The 18,354-nt window shown below is 47.4% G+C and overlaps 2 non-coding genes across 2 annotated transcripts; one reads left to right on the top strand and one right to left on the bottom strand.

Annotated features, from left to right (window-relative positions):
• Positions 1-7,987: 7,987 nt before the first annotated feature.
• Trnap-cgg (transfer RNA proline (anticodon CGG)) lies at positions 7,988-8,059 on the top strand. Its single transcript has one exon. It is a non-coding gene; the product is annotated as a tRNA-Pro (tRNA).
• Positions 8,060-8,618: 559 nt separating this feature from the next.
• On the bottom strand, positions 8,619-8,690 carry Trnap-agg (transfer RNA proline (anticodon AGG)). Its single transcript has one exon. It is a non-coding gene; the product is annotated as a tRNA-Pro (tRNA).
• Positions 8,691-18,354: the final 9,664 nt, after the last annotated feature.

The following is an 18,354-nucleotide window of genomic DNA, read 5'->3' as shown; positions in this document are numbered from 1 at the left end:
TGTAGACCAGGCTGACCTCAAATTCATAGAGCTCCTCCTGCCTCTGCCTCCTGAGTGCTGGGTTTAAAGGCTTTTCAGCACCATGCCTACAGACAATATTTGAGTTTTAAAAAGATATAAAGCTAGGCATGGTGACTCAGACCTGTAATCTCTTCCCTGGGGAGGCTGAGGCAGGACGGTTTCAAAGAGTTTGAGGCCAGCCTGGGCTTTACTGTCATACACACACACCACACACACACACGCACACACATACACACACACTCACACACACACATATTAACGTGAGTACACAAAGCTGGCTTGATGGAGGTGGGTCTTGTAATAATAAAGAAACTGCCTCGGCCCTCATAGGACAGAAAATTAGGTAGGCGGAGTAGACAGAAGAGAATTCTGGGAAAAGGAAGCTTAGTAGAGGAGTCGCCATGGTTCTCCCGCTCCAGACAGACGCAGGTTAAGATCCTCCCTGGTAAGCCAGCTCGTGGGCTACACAGAATATTAGAAATGGGTTAGAACAATATGAAAGAGCTAGCCAATAAGAAGCTGGAACTAGCCGGGCCAGGCAGTGTTTGAAAGAATACAGTTTCCGTGTAATTATTTCTGGGCATAAGCTAGCCATGCGGGCGGCCGGGTGCCGGGGACGCAGCCCCGCCGCTCCTATTTCAACACTGGCTTGTGTCTTATGTGGCACATTGTCACAACTAGGTCAGGAAGATGTTGTTTCGTTTGGATTTCTTAAGCAAATTGTTCTGTGGTGACAGGCTGAAGAGAAAGACATCTTTCAAGAAAGGGGGAGGAGGGAAGAGACCTGCCCAGTTTAGAAGATCCTGCTTGTTCCAGTTTGCTTTTCTGTGATAAAGCATTCTGAGCAACTTGGTGAGGAAAGGGTTATTTGGCGGCGTACACTTCCGGGTCACCATCCATCACTGAAGGAAGTCCCAACAGGAACTCAAGCAGGGAAGGATGCACACATCTCAAAGGAATGCTGCTTTTTGGCTCACACTCCCTGGCTTATTCAACTAGCTTTCTTTTGCAGCCCAGGACCACCTGCCTAGGGATGGTTCCACCCACAGGAGACTGGACCCTCCTACATCGATCAAGACAATCTGTCAGCCACAGTCACAGGTCATTGTGATCCTGGCAGTCCTTCAGTTGAGGTTCCCTTTAATCAAGGTGACTCTAAGTTATCAATAAAAATTAACCAAGACATTGGTTCAGCTTCATCTAGAATGAGTTAACTGGGTATCTTTGTGTTTTTGTGGCTGTGATGAAATCATAGCCAAAGCAACTTGGGGGAGAAAATGGTTTATTTGGCTAACACTTCTATATCGCTGGTCATCACTGAAGGAAGTCGGGGCAGAAATTCAAACAGGGCAAGAACCTGGAGGCAGAAGGCTGATCCCTTCCACATCTACCACTAATTAAGTAAATGCCCTACAGCTGGATAACATGGAGACATCTTCTCAGTTGAAGTTCCCTTCCTTTCAGATGACTCTAGCTTGTATCAAGATGACATAAAACTAGCCAGGAAGCTGGGTGACCATAAGAAATCGCAGGGGCTGCTGGCACCACGCTAGTACAGAGATCCCCCACCAAGGAAGCCAGCCATACAGGTTTGGGCACGAGGTCCGTCAACTAGGTAATGTTAAATATATGTCAAGTAAAGGAATACATGATTAGGAAAACAGTATTATCTCCTGGTTAGGCCTTTGGGTTACACACATTAATGCCATGGTGGGCTGGGAACGTAGCTCAGTTAGTATAGTGTTTGCCTAGAGTAGCAAAAGGATTACCTTGAGTTCAGGCCAGCCTGGGTTACTTGGTGAATTTGATGCCAGGCTAGGCTAAATAATGAGACTGTTTAAAATTAATAATAAAGCAAAACCAAAGGAAATGTAAGGCCCCCACCCATCATTTCACATCTGTCAGTTTCTGAGCTGTTTCTTAAAAAAGGTCAGCTAAACCAGGCAGTGGTGGTGCACGCCTTTTAACTTCAGCACTGGGGAGGCAGAGGCAGGCAGATCTCTGTGAGTTCAAGACCAACCTGGTCTACAGAGTGAGTTCCAGGACAGGCTCCAAAGCTACACAAAGAAACCCTGTCTCAACCCCCCCCCCCAAAAAAAAAAAAAGGAAAGAAGGAAGGCCAGGTACACAGGTGCACAGTCTTGGATCTGGAGGTCAGCTCTGACCTTGCTGGGTCCTCAGGTGAATAATGACTTAAGCTCATAACATAGCTTTACACAGAATGGAAATTACTGCTGGGCGGTGGTGGCGCACGCCTTTAATCCCAGCACTCGGGAGGCAGAGGCAGGTGGATCTCTGGGAGTTCGAGGCCAGCCTGGTCTACAGAGCTAGTTCCAGGACAGGCTCCAAAGCTACAGAGAAACCCTGTTTCGAAAAACCAAAAAAAAAAAAAATAATGGAAATTAGGTAGCCTATAAAATCAGTGCCCACCCTTAAAGAATGCATGGGTTGGGGTTAGTGGGATGGCTCGGTGAGTAACAGTGTGTGCCATCAAGTCTGGCAACCTAGGTTCAATCCCACATGGAGAAAAAAAAACTGATACCAATATGTTGTCCTCTGATTCCTAACCATGCAAACACACACACATACACACACACACACACACACACACACACACACACACAAAGCTTGCCTGAAGATCAGAGTACAGAGCTAAATCACCAGGAAGTGTCGGCACATACCTTTAATCCCAGGATTTGAGAGACAGAGGCAGAGGGATCTCTTAGTTCAGGGTCCCCTGGGCTACATAAGATTGAATCTATCTAAAAGAGAAACAGAGCTCACACAAAGGTGATCCCAGCACTTGGGATCCCAGGCCTTTAATTCCAGCACTAGGGAGGTGGAGACAGGAGTGATATGGCTGGGCAGAGAGAGAAATACAAGGTGTCCGAGTTTTGGTATAGACAGACAGTTGCAGTCTGGAGATGCAGTCTGAGGACAGAATCTCCCCTTCAGTCTGAGCGTTGGTAGAGGTAAAAGAACTCTCTAGTGGCCAGCTTCTCTGCTTCTCTGACCTTCAGCATTAACCCCTGGACCTGACTCTGGGTTTTTATTATGAAGACCAACTATACCAGGATTAAAGGTGTGTGCCACCACCACCTGGCCAAAACATTGTTTTCCAATGAGTGAACTGGATTACCTTTTAACGAGCTCTCAAAAACAAGAGTCTAGAATGATTTCATGGTTATTACTCAAAGAGTACGTGTTACTGAGATGTGGAAACTCATTGCCCTCCAAGAAAACAAGGGCATCTTCAGATCTAGGATCCCTTGTACTAACCGCTACTGTCTGATATCTAAGGGAGCCAGGGTGCTGGGTGGCACTAGCCACTTCCACAGCAAGGTTGGCAGGAACTGTCATACTGATGAATTCTGGAAGCATATGGTGGAAAGGCACAGAAGGGCCTGCCATGTGATACCTGCAGCTGTCCCGACTCATCCTTAAACGGACAGTTTTACAAGCCCTGTCTTCTTTTCTTTGGTTTTTCAAGACAGGATTTCTCTGTAGCTTTGCAGCCTGTTCTGGAACTCGCTCTGTAGATCAGGTTGGTCTCGAACTCGCAGAGATCCACCTGCCTCTGCCTCTGCCTCTGCCTCCTGAGTGCTGGAATTAAAAGCGAGCACCACTATCGCCTGGCCAAGCCCTGATTTGTTTATGGTTTAAAAACATACCTTACCTTGACGATAGCGAGATGGGCCAGCAGTTAAGGGTGTTTACTTCTCTCGTAGAGGACCTGGATTTGGTTCCCAACACCTGTGAGACATCTCACAACCTTCTAACTTATGAGCACTGAGGACATACGGTACACATACAAACATAAATGAAGGAGTTGTTAAAAAAAATGTTGGGCCGGGCGGTGGTGGCACAAGCCTTTAATCCCAGCACTCTGGAGGCAGAGGCAGGCGGATCTTTGTGAGTTCAAGGCCAGCCTGGTCTACAAGAGCTAGTTCCTGGACAGGAACTAAAAGCTACGGAAAAACCCTGTCTCGAAAAATTAAAAAAAAATAATGTTGGGATAAAACCGGACTCTCTGAACACGGCGGACAATGAGGGCTGCTGAGAAGCCAAGGACAATGGCACTGGGTTTTGGTCCTACTGCATGTACTGGCTTTGTGGGAGCCTAGGCTGTTTGGGTGCTCACCTTCCTAGACCTGGATGGAGGGGGGGGGGAGGACCTTGGACTTCCCACAGGGCAGGGAACCCTGACTGCTCTTCAGGCTGGAGTGGGGGAGGGGAAGGGAAATGGGAGACGGAGGCGGGGGAGGAGGCAGAAATTTTTAATTAAAAAAAAATAGCCGGGCAATGGTGGCGCACGCCTTTAATCCCAGCACTCGGGAGGCAGAGGCAGGCGGATCTCTGTGAGTTCGAGACCAGCCTGGTCTACAGAGCTAGTTCCAGGATAGGCTCCAAAGCCACAGAGAAAACCCTGTCTCGAAAAAAAAAATGTTGCTTATCTTGATTTTTCTCAGTGCCATATTTGTTTTGTTTTGAAACAGACTCCCCAACATCCCAGGTTGGCCAGTTCAGTACCTGGAGTTGGACTCTAGGGGCCAAACACCGAGGAGGAGTCAGTCGCCCCCAGAGACCATCTCACACACCACAGCCGATGCAAAAGCATGAGGATTTTATTAATTCTGTCATGACAGGGTCCCCTAGCATTCGGGAAGCCGAGAGACCTCGAATAGCTGGTACAGTCTACTTTTAAAGGGGCCACAGAAGCAAGGGGGGTTGTTCTTTGACTATTCTGATTGGCTTATTTGAAAGGGCTATTGCCAATAATTGACTGGAGAGCTGTTGTCAGATCAGATGAGGTAAGAGGTCATTTTGACCCCGTTTCCCAGGGGACCGAACCAAAGCATACGTACATGGGTAATTGTTCAGGAACTGAGTGCGTGCGAGTGTAGCTGTTAGGTCCTTGGTTCCCAGGGGAGGAGGGGAAGCACTATGGCACAGAGGCTGAGAGGATTCAGAATTGTCAAAAATGGCTTCAGGATTGTCTTAAAGTCTTACTTACACTGGACCTTGAAACGCTCCTGTCTCCAGTTCCTGAGTGCTAGGATACAGGCATGCATCATCTCTCCTATTTTATAAGATGCTGAGCACCAAATTGAGGGCGTTATACATACTAGCCTGCACTCCACCTGCTGGGCTGCATCCCTAGTCTGAATCTTAAAAGAGGGAAGGGGGGGGGGGGAGGCCTGGAGAAGGAAGGAGAAACAGTCTGTGTGACAGAGAGATTGCAAGATCTCCTGTGGGAAGGATAGGTGCCCACGGGACAGCCCTCGAGGTCTGCATCCCTTCTCTCTCTCAATTTCTTAATTTAATGTGTGTTCATGTATGTGTGTGTTCATGTATGTGTGTGTTCATGCATGTGTGGGGGCGTCAGAAGACAACTTGCAGGAGGGAGATCTCTCCCTTCAGCATGTGGGTCTTGGGGATCGAACTCAGGTCATCGACTTGGTGGCAGATGCCTTTACTCACTGAAGCCAGGTGTGGTGGTGGCGCACGCCTTTAAACTCAGCACTCAGAGGCAGGCGGATCTCTGTGAGTTCGAGGCCAGCCTGGTCTACAAGAGCTAGTTCCAGGACAGGCTCCAAAACTACAGAGAAAGCCTGTCTCACAAAAACAAAAACTCACTGAGCCACTTCTCCCACCCTCCCTCTCTGTCCCCTTCCTGGGGCAGTGACCCCCAAATTATAACTGGGTAGTAGACTTGGGAGACATCTGAACCAGACAGATTTTCTCCTTCACAACATGACAACTGTTCCTGATCATCAGAAATTAAATTGGCTGGTGTTGACCAAAACGTGCCTCAGGACTACCAGGAAAAACACACGGTCAGTTCCAGCCTTTGGGACTGCAGGAATTCGTGAAGGCTTTCCAACACTTTATTAAAATAAGTGTATTAATCAGTATGGAAGAAAATTGATATCTACAACCGGAGAGAGAGCAGGAAAGAGAACTAGACAGTGACCTTAGGATAAGCAGTCTGTCCCTGGGAGATGGACAGTCAAGACCAGTGATCCCAGGAGTGACAGCTTTAGCTGGAGAATCCATGCAGACACCTGTTAAAGCACAGGGAGTGGGGAGAGGTGCCCCTACACAGTGAGCTAGTTTTTACGCCAGTTTTATGTATGGTGGTTCTTTTTCAATGGCAACACTGGACCGTTTCTAAAGAAACTATAAATCTTGAATAAAGCAGGGTCAGGCCACAGTGGAGAATGCTTGCTGTCTTGCTATGCTATGTAAGTCCAGGATCCAAAGATCCCAAAACCTATGTGGCAGATCTGTTTCCAGTTAAAGCAGAAATGATTGATGGGGGACAGGGCATTTCTAACATGAATCATCCCACTATTTTCTTAAGAGACCCTGAGAGACCGGTTTATAAGACTGTTAATCAGTATGTTTTGTTTTTTTTAAGACAGGATCTCACAATGTAGCCTTGACTGGCCCACCTGCCTCGGCTCCTGTGGTGGCACTATGCCTGGTCATAATGGATTTTACATAGAAATATTTCCAGGTATACTTCCTTTAAGTCGCATACAAGATGCACATAAATTAACAAAACGGTTCATTTCTTATTCAGGGGTGTTTTCTGAGACGGGTGTGCGTATGTATCTATTTTGTTTGTTGAGTGCCGTCAAAACCATCTGCGGGTCAACCTTTCTTGTCCATCGGTGTGAACAAGCTTCAGCCTGCACTTCCTGTCCTGTCTCAATTAACTTTGTGTGTGAATTTGGGAGTAATAATACTTTTTGAAACAAGACCTGAGTACAGGGACTTGAGATCCAGAGTAGTTTTAAGCATTAAGACGTGGGAGAGGACGGGGTGGTGGTGACATACCTTTAATTCCAGGGGTGCAGAGGCAGGAGGGTCCCAATGAGTTCGAGGCCAGCCTGGTCTACAGAGCTTGTTCCAAGACAACCAAGGCTACACAGAGAAATCCTATTGCGGGGGGAAAAAAAAAAAAAGAAGAAGATGAGGAGGAGAAGAGGAGGAGGAGAGAATGAAGGGAGGGAGGAACCGAGAAGCGGGCATGAGCCAGCGAGAGGGCAAACATGCCAGGGGGACCCGCGGAGAAGTCAGACCAGGCTACAGGACAAAGGCCATGTGGACTGAACCCAAGCTAGCCTAAGGATGGAAGAAAGCTCTGAAAGCGAGGGTCCTCTACAACCCTGCTCTAATGCGTTAAGCGTGGTGAGATAGGAAGAGCGGGAGTGAGATGCGGGGGAGAGAGAGTAGGGACTAAGGCTAGCCCACCACAGGAAGGTGGGGAGGAGGAGGGGGGACAAAGGCTAGCCCAGTGTGGACGCCTGGCTGAGAAGCTAATCCCGCGTGAGACCTTAACACAGAGCGGCACACTAGGACCCGAGGTCAGATTGCTGGAGAGATCTGCCCCACGGGCTCTGGGCCCCCACCCAGCCCCAGCCCCCCTCTCCCGTCCCAGGAGCGCGGGGTTCTTCCGGGAGCTGCGCGGCCTTAAGAAAGCAACTCAAGGTCTCTGGATCTCAGTCCCCTCCCACTACAAAAAGGCTACCGGCTACCGACAGTCGTAGTGCTTAAGGGACGGTGCTGAACTGAATTTCAAACGGCTTCAGTGCGAAGTGCTTAAAACGTTGGGGTTTCGGGGAAGGCCACAGTTCCCATAGCTCCAGGCCGAGGCGAGTCCGTTTCCCTCGCCCGCGCTCCGGGAGTCACCGACTCCCTCTCGGCCTGGTTTCCTTCCAGGGCTCCCTGTGACCCAGGGCCGAGTGGCCCCGGGCGATCCCAGCTCGGCTCGCTGAGGGCGGCGGCGGCGATCGGCTCCGGAGCGGCCGTCTGGGCAGAGGCGCGTCCTCCCTGCTCCCCTTGGCCGGCCGGAAGGGGCTCCAGCCCCGTACCCCGGAACCGAGGTTTCCCGGCCGGGTCAGCGAGGAGGGCCTGAGGTAGGCTGAAGTGAGGCGCCGAGAGAGAAGCTGCCGAGAGCGGCTCGTTGGTCTAGGGGTATGATTCTCGCTTCGGGTGCGAGAGGTCCCGGGTTCAAATCCCGGACGAGCCCTGGTTTTGCTTTTCCCACCCTTTGATCTACAGATTAAAGATCAAATTCGGTTTCAGTTTTGGTACGGATCTCACCCAAAGACCCAAGTAAAACTATTCCGGTCCTCGGAGCTCGACTATCCGTCGATTTCGTTTTCGGAGCGAAGGACCAGGTGACCCCAATGTGGGTCAGCAGGGCAGGGCTCTAAAACACACGCTCAGTGCAGAAACCTGCGAGGTCCGGACGCTCCCACACGTGACAGGGGCGTCGGGGATTGGCAGGGCGGCGTTCCAGAATCCCTGGAAGCCGCAGCCCCGCTTTACGACAGAGCAGCCTGGGCGCTGTGGTTTAAACCCGGCTGCAAACTACCGAGCACCCCGGGTCCCTGCGCAGGAGCTGAAATCGGAATAGGCGGGAAGGACATGGTTAGAAAACATTAACGCTCCCACGATATTCCTTTTACTGGGTGTTGAATATAAAGTGTGTTTTTGTTTGTTGTTTGAAAGAACAATTTTAGGTTTCTGTTATATTTTGTGTATTTATTTGCTTTTCACCAAAAAGAATTCAAGGTCAAAAAGGCGGGCTCGTCCGGGATTTGAACCCGGGACCTCTCGCACCCTAAGCGAGAATCATACCCCTAGACCAACGAGCCGTTGTGTGACGACTTCTCCTGTCATCATAAAGGTCTATGAAAATATTTAGTCTGGCGCCCCCATGTGGTCCTTTTTATATGGTAGCGTTTATAGTTTTTGGTTTACATTTTATAGACTTAGTTTTTAATTTTCCTTTTTCTCTGTTTTGTTCCTTAAAAATTAAGTGAACCGGAAAACGCAACGATGTCATTACTAGTGTAATACCGATCTATTATTTTGAAAACCCGAACTCTTTGTGGCTAACAAACTGCATGTGACAGTCAATGTCCGAGGGGAAGTGACCCTTACTGAGTTCTCCATGTTGCATGACAGTATTTCACACTTTCCTATTTTGGTGAAAATCGTCCGTTTCTTGCCATTACATATTTTAAAGTACCGGTCTTCAAGTCCCAACTTTCCATCCTTGAACTTTTGTTTGAGACTGTTTTCAGCTGGAAAACCTGTTCCTTTTTTTTTTTTTTTTTTTTTTTTTTTTTTTTTTTTTTTTTTTTNTTTTTTTTTTTTTTTTTTTTTTTTTTTTTTGATAAATCCCAGGCTCCAACTTTCCTGGGCATGGAAGAATCCGTTTACATATCAAAGCCAATATTCTTCTTGAACATGGTCTCACTATACAGTTTTGAGCAGCCTGGAATTTACTATAGAGTTCAAGCTGGCCTGGAACTCACAGAACCCCCACCTACTTCTGCCTCCCAACTGCTGTGATTTTTATAATTTTAATTTAATTTTCTTAAAAGCAGGTTTCACAGCAGCCCTGAATTGCAATCTTACATCTCATAATTTCTCAGGAGCCAAACACCCAATAACAATTCTTAATTCTATTGTTTAATTGGCAGTTGTGTGACTGTGGCCTGACTGTCCATTATCCTTTGTGAGACAATGAAATCTCAGGTTGTGTTTTCTCCAGCAGCGCACACCACATTCTAAAATTGAAACAGTACAGAGAAGAACAGCATGGCCCCTGCGTCCTACTTTCTTTTTTTAAATTATAGCTTGTTCACTATATTAAATCTTTAAACACTTCATTGATGCTTATATCAAGGGTAATAGTCAGTAATTCTAAGTGACCACCGTTTGCCCCAAATTCCTTCTCAGTATCCATTTTGTACCCGGAGGAATAGGAATTGAGAATCACCATCCTAGTAAGAAATGACAAACGGATATGGGGTTTCCTGCCTAGGCTCATTGCTTCACGTGCGCACGGTATTCAACAGTTTACTCCTTGTTTTTTTTTGCTCGTTCATCCAGCAAACATTTGGACCCTGACATGTGAAATCTTTTTATTTTTTTTTCTGGGAATTGACACCAGAAAATTACAGCGCTGGTATTCTAAGGGGCTCTCTGCCCTTTGTTTTGCAGTCTTTAATGCTTAGGGCTCAAGGCAAAACTGGTGAGGAAACTCTTTAAAAAAATGTTAGTAAATTCCGGATGCCAGCATAGTTTATTCATGAAAATCTAACTGGAAAAAAAAAATGTGTTCCCCAACACCAAAGAAGTCTACACCCGAAATGAAGCAGCGACTATTACTTACGAAGACAATGTAATGCCTTCAGATTTTGGGTTTTTGATGGCACCAGTCTCCACACACTGAGCGTCTACGCCGTCCTTTCCTGCTGACTTCGCTGTGACTAACTTGTTCATCTTCTCCCCGCCTTCAGGGCAACACAGTGAATCACAGAATGCCCTCAGACCTCTAGCAGTCATCCTGGCTTGCCTGGTCTCCTGGGATTACAAGTGTAAGCCACCCTGGCCAGCTAAGGAGTTTATCTTCTACTCTCCAGCACCCCAGATACTAGCCTATCTTATTTATTTTATTTATATATCTATCTTTTCATTCAGTGATGAACAAAACTGACAATAATTAGACTCATAGTAGCCGTTGCCTGAGGATGGAAAAGCTTCCTGTCTCGGCGGAAAGAATGTGATGCTGGGCAGCTTTGTTCAGTTCGACACAAACCAGAGTCACCTAAGAAGAGGGACCCTCAGTTTAGGATTGTTTCCATCCGGTTGGCCTGTGGGCATGTCTTAGGGCTTTCTCTGATTAATGATTGTTGTGAGGAGGAGCCTAGTCCTCTCTGGGTCCTGTCACCCCTGGGCAGGTGGTCCTGGGTGCTCTAAGAAAGCAGGCTAAAGCCGGGCGGTGGGGGCACACGTCTTTAATCCTAGCACGTGGGAGGCAAAGGCAGGCAGATTTCTCTGAGTCTGAGGCCAGCCTGGTCCAGGACAGCCACGGAGGGCTACATAGAGAAACCCTGTCTCAAAAAAAAAAAAAAAAAGAAAAAGAAAGGAAGGAAGGAAGGAAGGAAGGAAGGAAGGAAGGAAGGAAGGAAGAAAGAAGGAAGGAAGGAAGGAAAGAAGAATGAACAAGACACCAGGAGCAAGCCAAGCCACTCAGCACTCCTCCTCCATGGTCACTGCTTCAGCTCCCCAGGAGACATGAGCTTGTGCCTTGGCTTCCCTCAACAGACTGCAGGCTTCTAGGTCACGGTGCTTATCACAGCAATATAAAACAAACCAGGACAGCCTGTGACCCAGTCTGGGACACATCCTTCCCTAGAGTGAGGTCCTTGTGAAACCGGACGTGATGGTTGCAGGGTACATGAAGTTTAAATCTTGAGGAACATTTTGTCCCAGCTACACTGAATGAGATACTTGGTGGCAGAACCTTCTGGAAGAAGCCAGGAAGACAGCGAGAATTCTGAGGCCATGGAAAGAAAAAGGAGCCTCTCCAGACTGTGACTGAAATAAGAATTCCAATACCTGGACTTTTACTAGGAAGGTTGCCTACTGAAGGTCATTTTTTCAAATTAGGTGTATAATGGTTCTTACACTTAAAATATTTATTTTTTGTTAAAATAGCAATGAACCAGGTCTGTGACCTTGCATGTGACCTTGGGTAGGGCCTCATTCCTCTTCCAGACATTTGCTGGGGATCTCATAAATACTATTGTTAACTCTGTGGGGTTTTGTTGTTACTGTTTGGTTGGTTGGTTTTGTTTATAAAAATGTGGGGTTTTTTAATTAGTGTGTGTGTGTGTGTGTGTGTGTTATGTGCCCGTGAGTTCAGGTGCCCTCAGAGGCCTGAGGTGTTGGATCTGCCTGGTACCTGGAGTTATGAGCTGTTTCCTGTGGGTACTGAGAGTTGAACTTGGATCCTATCTCTTGAGCCCATAACTTAATTAACAATAAAGATACCCTTACTTCCTGTATCTTGGTGATCTGTCAGCCGCTGTATCAATTACGATCCTGTCAGGAGCACCTCGGGAACACACTGTGGTCTCATTTAGTATCCTCTTTAGCAAGGGCCTGAGACGGTTCGGTAGGTGAGGGTGAAATTACCTGGTGCGAGTGAGAAGGAAGCATGAAACATGCAACAAACCCGCTTAGGAGTTTATTAGAGGAGCCGTGTGCTGGCCTGGTGAAGTCGGTGAGTTGAAGATGGCGCGTCCAGCTTTTAAAGGCTGCCTAGCGCATGCGCACGGGGGTTGATGTAGGTATGTTGTATGCAGATGACCGACTTCATGCATGCACGCAAGGCTTACATAGCTGCCTGCATCATATGTAGGTGATGCAACCATGCGGCAAGTGGGTCGGTCACACAGGGCCTTTTAAGGTCCCCGGGGCTGCTAGGTCTTTTTGCCGCACATACATGGCGCTGGAACCCAGAAGGGCCAGCCATGTTGGTTGGCTAAAATCATAACATTCCACCCTTTTGTTTATTATAAAAAACTGGGGAGGGGGCTGGAGAGATGGCTCAGTGGTTAAGAGCATTGCCTGCTCTTCCAAAGGTTCTGAGTTCAATTCCCAGCAACCACATGGTGGCTCACAACCATCTGTAATGGGGTCTGGTGCTCTCTTCTGGCCTGCAGACACACACAGACAGAATATTGTATACTAAATAAATAAATAAATATTTTTAAAAAAACTGGGGAGTTTGGGGTCTTTAATGGGTGGGAATGGGGTGGCGTCAGGTCTCTTGTGACTGCTTCCTGTTGATTTTGTGGGCATCAGAGAGTTGAGGTGCTTGACTACGTCCTGGGGTGGCTTATTTTCGTGTTTTTTGTTTTTGTTTTTGTTTTTTTTTTTTTTTTTTGGGCTCTGTGGGACTGACTAGCTTGTAGCTAGGACCTCACAAGATGCCGGAAAGGCAGAAAATTATGTCTGGAAAAATTTTAGATCCTGGTGATTGAGGAAGGAGAGTTCCAAGATAGAAGAGGAGGGGCTTTTGGGGGGTGGAGGGGGGAATTTCTCAGGGGTTCCTGAGACCAGATGAGGCAGATTGTGGTGGGAGAAGACAGTGGTGGGTGACCTAAAGGTTAGTTTCTTTGACTCATGAATAAGAAGCTCAGTGGCCGCTAAAGCACGTGTATGCAGGGTGCCCAGCCCTGAGTGGTGAGGTCCATCTTCTTTGGCAGGTATGCTACAGGTGCAAAGGAAGGTCCCAGCTGATGTCCTAGGACTCCAAGGTCATATCCCTCCTTCTCTGTTTCGTAGAGAAAGGATGAGTTAAATCTGGGAGATAAAGAGCTGGAGCCTAGCCAGGCGGTGTTGGCGCACGCCTTTAATCCCAGCACTCGGGAGGCAGAGGCAGGCGGATCTCTGTGAGTTCGAGGCCAGCCTGGTCTACAAGAGCTAGTTCCAGGACAGGCTCCAAAACCACAGAGAAACCATGTCTCGAAAAAAAAAAAAAAAAAAAAAAAAAAAAAAGGAGCTGGAGCCTGGATAAGGGCTTGCTGGAGTCTCTGCAAGGGTTTATGGTGTGACAGCCAGGCTCTCGGGCCAAAGTTCGTACCTAAAGTGGTCACGTGCCCTTCCAGATAGGTTGTCACTACTAACGAAAGGTCAGGATGTTGCTCTGCCCCTCCTTCTTAATTTGGAGGATGCCTGAAAAGAGGTGCTAATTCAGCCTACACGACAGCTCTAGCATACAGAGCAGGAAGACGTGACAGCAGGCACAGGTAGATGTGGACAGGACTAAAAGCCAGTCACCTGGTTACCTAGGAAAGAGAATGTTAATGATTTCCCCCTCAGTTTACATTTTGGTAAAAAGGCTATTTGGAGAATAAATGAAGGGAAAACTTCAGGATGTGAACTCAGGATTTCATGAGGGATCATGAAGAATCTCCCTCCTGATGAAGCCATGGGAGCTGTGTCTTCATTCCCGTCCTCCATGCTGGGCTGGAGAAATCATTTAGGGTCTGGGCTGCCACTGGACCACGACCATTTAGTAATGGGACAGGGAAAGGGACTCATGCAGAGAGCCAAGAGCTGCCTCAGATAAGGGGCAGGCAAGGAGAAAAAAAGAGGGGTTCCAGGAACACAGGAAGCCAGCTATTCCTAGGAACAATAAAACCTCTTCTTTTGTAGAATTCAAGGGACTTAATTAGCTTTTTTTCTGTCTAGGGTAATAGCTTTTTGGGTTGGGGTAATAGTTAATCCCAAGTAATAGCCCTTTTTGGACAGGAAATTTAAAAGAGCAGAGGTATCAGTTTTGCCAATCTCCAAGGATGGACTGCAAAGTAAAATATCATCTACATACTGTATGAGTTTAGACTTGGGAGAGACAGTGAGAGAAGATCAGAAGCTGAAGTCTGGCCAAACAGGTATGGGCTTTCCCGGAATCCCTGGGGAAGGACAGTGCAGGTGAGGTGTGTGAAGAGGTGAGTATCAGGATCAGTCCAGGTGAAGGCAAAGATATTTTGAGATTGAGAGCTGAGAGGAATAGAGGAAAAAAGCATCCTTGAGATCTAGAACTGAGAAGTGGGAGGTTCCTGGGGGGATAATGGAAAGAAGTGTGTAAGGGTTAGGCACTACAGGATGAACAGGGACCACTGCAGAGTTAGTGAGCCAGAGGTCTTGATCCAGGTGATGAGTTCCGTTAGGTTTATTTTAACAGCAAGTATAGGGGTGTTAAAGGGAGAAGAGGTGGGGCAAAGTAGCTTTTTTTCTTAGAAAGTCAGAGATAATAGGCTCAAGTCCCGTAAGGCTCTGGAGAGAAAGAGGGTACTGAGCTTGGGTAATGTACTTAGTAGGATCTTGTAATTGGATAACAATGGGGGAATGGTGTTTAGCAACAGAAGGTTTTAGGTGTCCCAAACTTGGGGGTCCACCTGAGAGATTGACAGAGAAAAAGAGCTGGGAGTTTGGGAGGCTAGAAGGAAGAGGAGAGGAGCTTTGGGCTAGTCTAGGGTAAGGTGAATGGAAGGAGCAGATGAAATGGAAACTCCTACTTTTGCTAAAAAAATCTCTTCCCATAGAGGAACCGGGCAGGTTGACATGACTAGAAATGAATGAGTGAGATAAATACCTCTAAAAACACAGTTAAATAGTGGGGTCTGCTGAGGTAGATAAGGCTGTCCCCTGACCCCAACAATAGGGAATTTCCCAGGTGTTCCCAAGACCAGGAATGATAAGGGAAGAATTAAACAATACTTCTTCTGGGCGAGTCTGGTCCATTTAGATAGGTCCAATTGGCTCCCTGGAGCTCATGAAAAAATGTTTGAAAAGAAGTACATTTCAGACATATTAAAAGCTTATGACTATGATAGTATAGTGTTGGAATAGGAGACAGTGGGGAGGAGGGAGGAAATGAAGGGAGAATTATTAGAAAGTAGAATTATTAGACACCTCAATGCTTTACCTCAAGCAAACCATAAGACATTTGAAACACGGGCCTGGCAGTTCTCAAGCCCCAGGTTGGGGGGGGGGGGAGGCAAGGGAGCAGCAAGGACAGCACGGATCAGGTGGTCTGTCACCTTGGCCAGTGTGGGGGGCATGGCTAGCACATGACAGTGATGATTACGGGCTTTGTCATTTCTCACATGGTACACCTTAAAAGCCAACTCTAAGACTTCTGCCTGTGGGGTCAAGGGGCCTTTCTCCAAACATCTAAGTTTAGCCTTAATGTTGGGGTAGCACTGAGAAAAAAATGAACCATGAGTAACTGTCTGCCTTCTGGTTTCTGGATCTAAGTTAGTATATTGTAACAGAGTTTTAGTGAGGCGTTTCAAAAATGCAGAAGGATTTTATTTGTATCCTGAATAACCTCTGAGAGCTTATCATGGTTTACTGGCTTGAGGAACTTATGGAGATCTGCCAGAAGGCAAGTCAAAAACTGGTCCCTAGCTAAAATCCCACCTGGAGTGTTTTAGCCCCAGTGTGGTTCTTGCTCCGGGACTGCATCTGCCCCCGGTGGGTGTATTACAGGAGTTTGGTGAACCTCATCTACATGTAGTCTGGCCTGCTCCCAAACTCGCCTGTGCTCTTCAGGAAGTAGGTTATTAATAGGATCATATAAATATCATAAAAGGTGAGATTATAAGACTGGGTAATATATTGAAATTGCTTTATGAAAGAGGTAGAATTAGAGGAATAGGACCCCAGTTTTTGTTCCATATGGGAGAGTTCTGAGAGGGAGAAGGGGATGTGTACCCTAACCAAATCCATCCATGCCAGCCACTTCTAGCAACAGGAGAACAGCAGCTAGCTTGGCTTGGTCAGGGTTGGGTTCTGTAGCAGCACATGAGTGCATGAGGAGGGGTAAAAGTGGGTGCTAGAGCCAGGCGGCTGCTATGGCCTGGCACAAGACGGGGAATGATCCAGCAGGGGTGGGGGGAGAGCTGAAGAGCGCAGCAGAGGCTGCACGGGGCAGATGCAAGCGGAGAGAGCTGTCAAGGCAGGTGGTAAGCCAGGGGATGGTGGAGGAGTGGAAGTAGCTGCCCACTGAGGTTGGAAAGGCTGGGTCCAGAGCAGAAGTGGAGGGTTCTTCCAGCTCAGATGGCAGAGCCAGGAACATGTGAGCAGGTGAACAACTTGCAAGGACAGAGGGCTTAGACTTAAGAGCTTAGGTAGCAAAAGGCTCGGATATAAGGAAACTCCTTCCATCTGCCTGTGCGCTGACAGCAGTTAGAAAGCTCCTGTAGAATACCGGGACCAAAGGTGCCAATAGGCAGCCACTTTAAATTGTTATCTAAATGGTAATGAGGCCATTTTTTTCCGAGCAAAGACAGACAGTGTGGGAATTTGTAAGTAGGCTATTAAGGCCTGGGGTTTCAGGGCCTCTAAAAGGCCATCCCAGGGGGGAGGTTGGATTGATGGTCTTCAATAGCTTGTTACCCATAGAAACTGTGAAAACCTGCAATAACAGCAACACCACAAGGCTACTAGGAGGACGTCTCTTCTCTATAGGTGCTGTGTGAAACAGCGACACCACAAAGCCTATAGGAAGAGTCTCTTCTCTACAGGTGGGGTGTCAAAGCCTGACTGGCTCTGGTCTGGGCCACTCAGAAGCCAGAGAGGCTAGAGGCAGCTCCAAGCAGTCTCTCATGGTGGGGAAAAGTGGTCCAAAAAGAGAAAGAAGGAAAGAAAGAAAGAAAGAAAGAAAGAAAGAAAGAAAGAAAGGGAAAAAAAGAAAGAAAGAGAAAAAGGAAAAGAAAAAAAGAAAAGGAAAAAAATCCAAGGGACCCTGGGCCCCAAGGTAAACACACTGCCCAGCATGTGCAATGCTAGCACAGGAGGACCACCCTGGGTTGTCCGATTACGTTTTTTAGCTATGGGAAGCAACCAGAGATTAATGTCAGCCAAGGGCTCAACCATAGCTATGAAGGCCATGGTTGGGGGGCTTTCTCCCATTTTTAGGAACACAAGAAGATTGCTGGGAGCTCAATGGTCAATTCCTCGGGTTCAAAGAAACAGTTAAGCTGACCAGAATGGGGAAATTCACCAACTGAAGCCGATGGTGTGCATAGAGGTCACACTCAGGCAGCTGGAAAATGTGTTTGTTGTGGAAAAATACCCGGTTCCGGATCCCGACCCCGAGAGGGGGCAGGAGAGCTTCGAGTCTCAAGCACCAATGAAATTACCTGGTGTGAGTGAGAAGGAGGCACGAAACACACGACAAACCTGCTTAGGAGTGTATTAGAGATGTGTACAGGCCTGGGGAAGTCAGTGTGCAGAAAGAGAGAGAGAGGGCTGAAGATGGTGCGTCCAGCTTTTAAAGGCTGCCTAGCGCATGTGCACAGGAGGATGACATAGTTACACGCAGATGAAAGAGCTCACACATGTGCGCAAGGACTTACATAGCTATGTCATATATAGGCGATGCAACCATGCCACACGTGGGTCACACAGGGCCTTTTAAGGTCCCCTGGTGGCTAGGTATTTTTGCCTGAGGGCTTGTCCGCACATGAGTGGCCCTGGAACGCAGAAGTGCCAGCCATGCTGGTTGGCTAAAATCATAACAAAGGATGCTTGCCACCAGGCCTGACTGAGATCAATGCCCTGAACTCACGAGGTAGGAGGGAACTAACTCCCTTGGAGTCATCCTCACTTCTACATGTGCCTCCCTACACACGAAAAATAAATACGTGTAACTTCTTTAAAAAGTTAACTTTCTTGCAGGGCTGCAGTGGAACACGCCTTTAATGCCAGCACTTGGGAGGCAGAGGCAGGAGGATCTCTGTGAGTTTGAGGCCTGCCTGGTCTACAAAGCGAGTTCCAGGACAACCAGAGCTAAACATTGAAACCTTGTCTTGGAAAAACTAAAACAAAACAAAACAAAAGTTAATTTCTTTACAATCTCTTGAAGATAACTTCCAAAACAAACTAAAATCTTATCTGTAACTGTCTTAAATTCAATAAAGGGAGGCTTTCTTGGGGAAGCATGCC

The sequence above is a fragment of the Alexandromys fortis genome, unplaced genomic scaffold (assembly GCF_014885135.2).
Source record: "Alexandromys fortis isolate MF-2015 unplaced genomic scaffold, M_Fortis_MF-2015_v1.1 scaffold_97, whole genome shotgun sequence".
NCBI classification, from domain to species: domain Eukaryota; kingdom Metazoa; phylum Chordata; class Mammalia; order Rodentia; family Cricetidae; genus Alexandromys; species Alexandromys fortis.
This window is presented reverse-complemented; position numbering and strand designations above follow the sequence as displayed.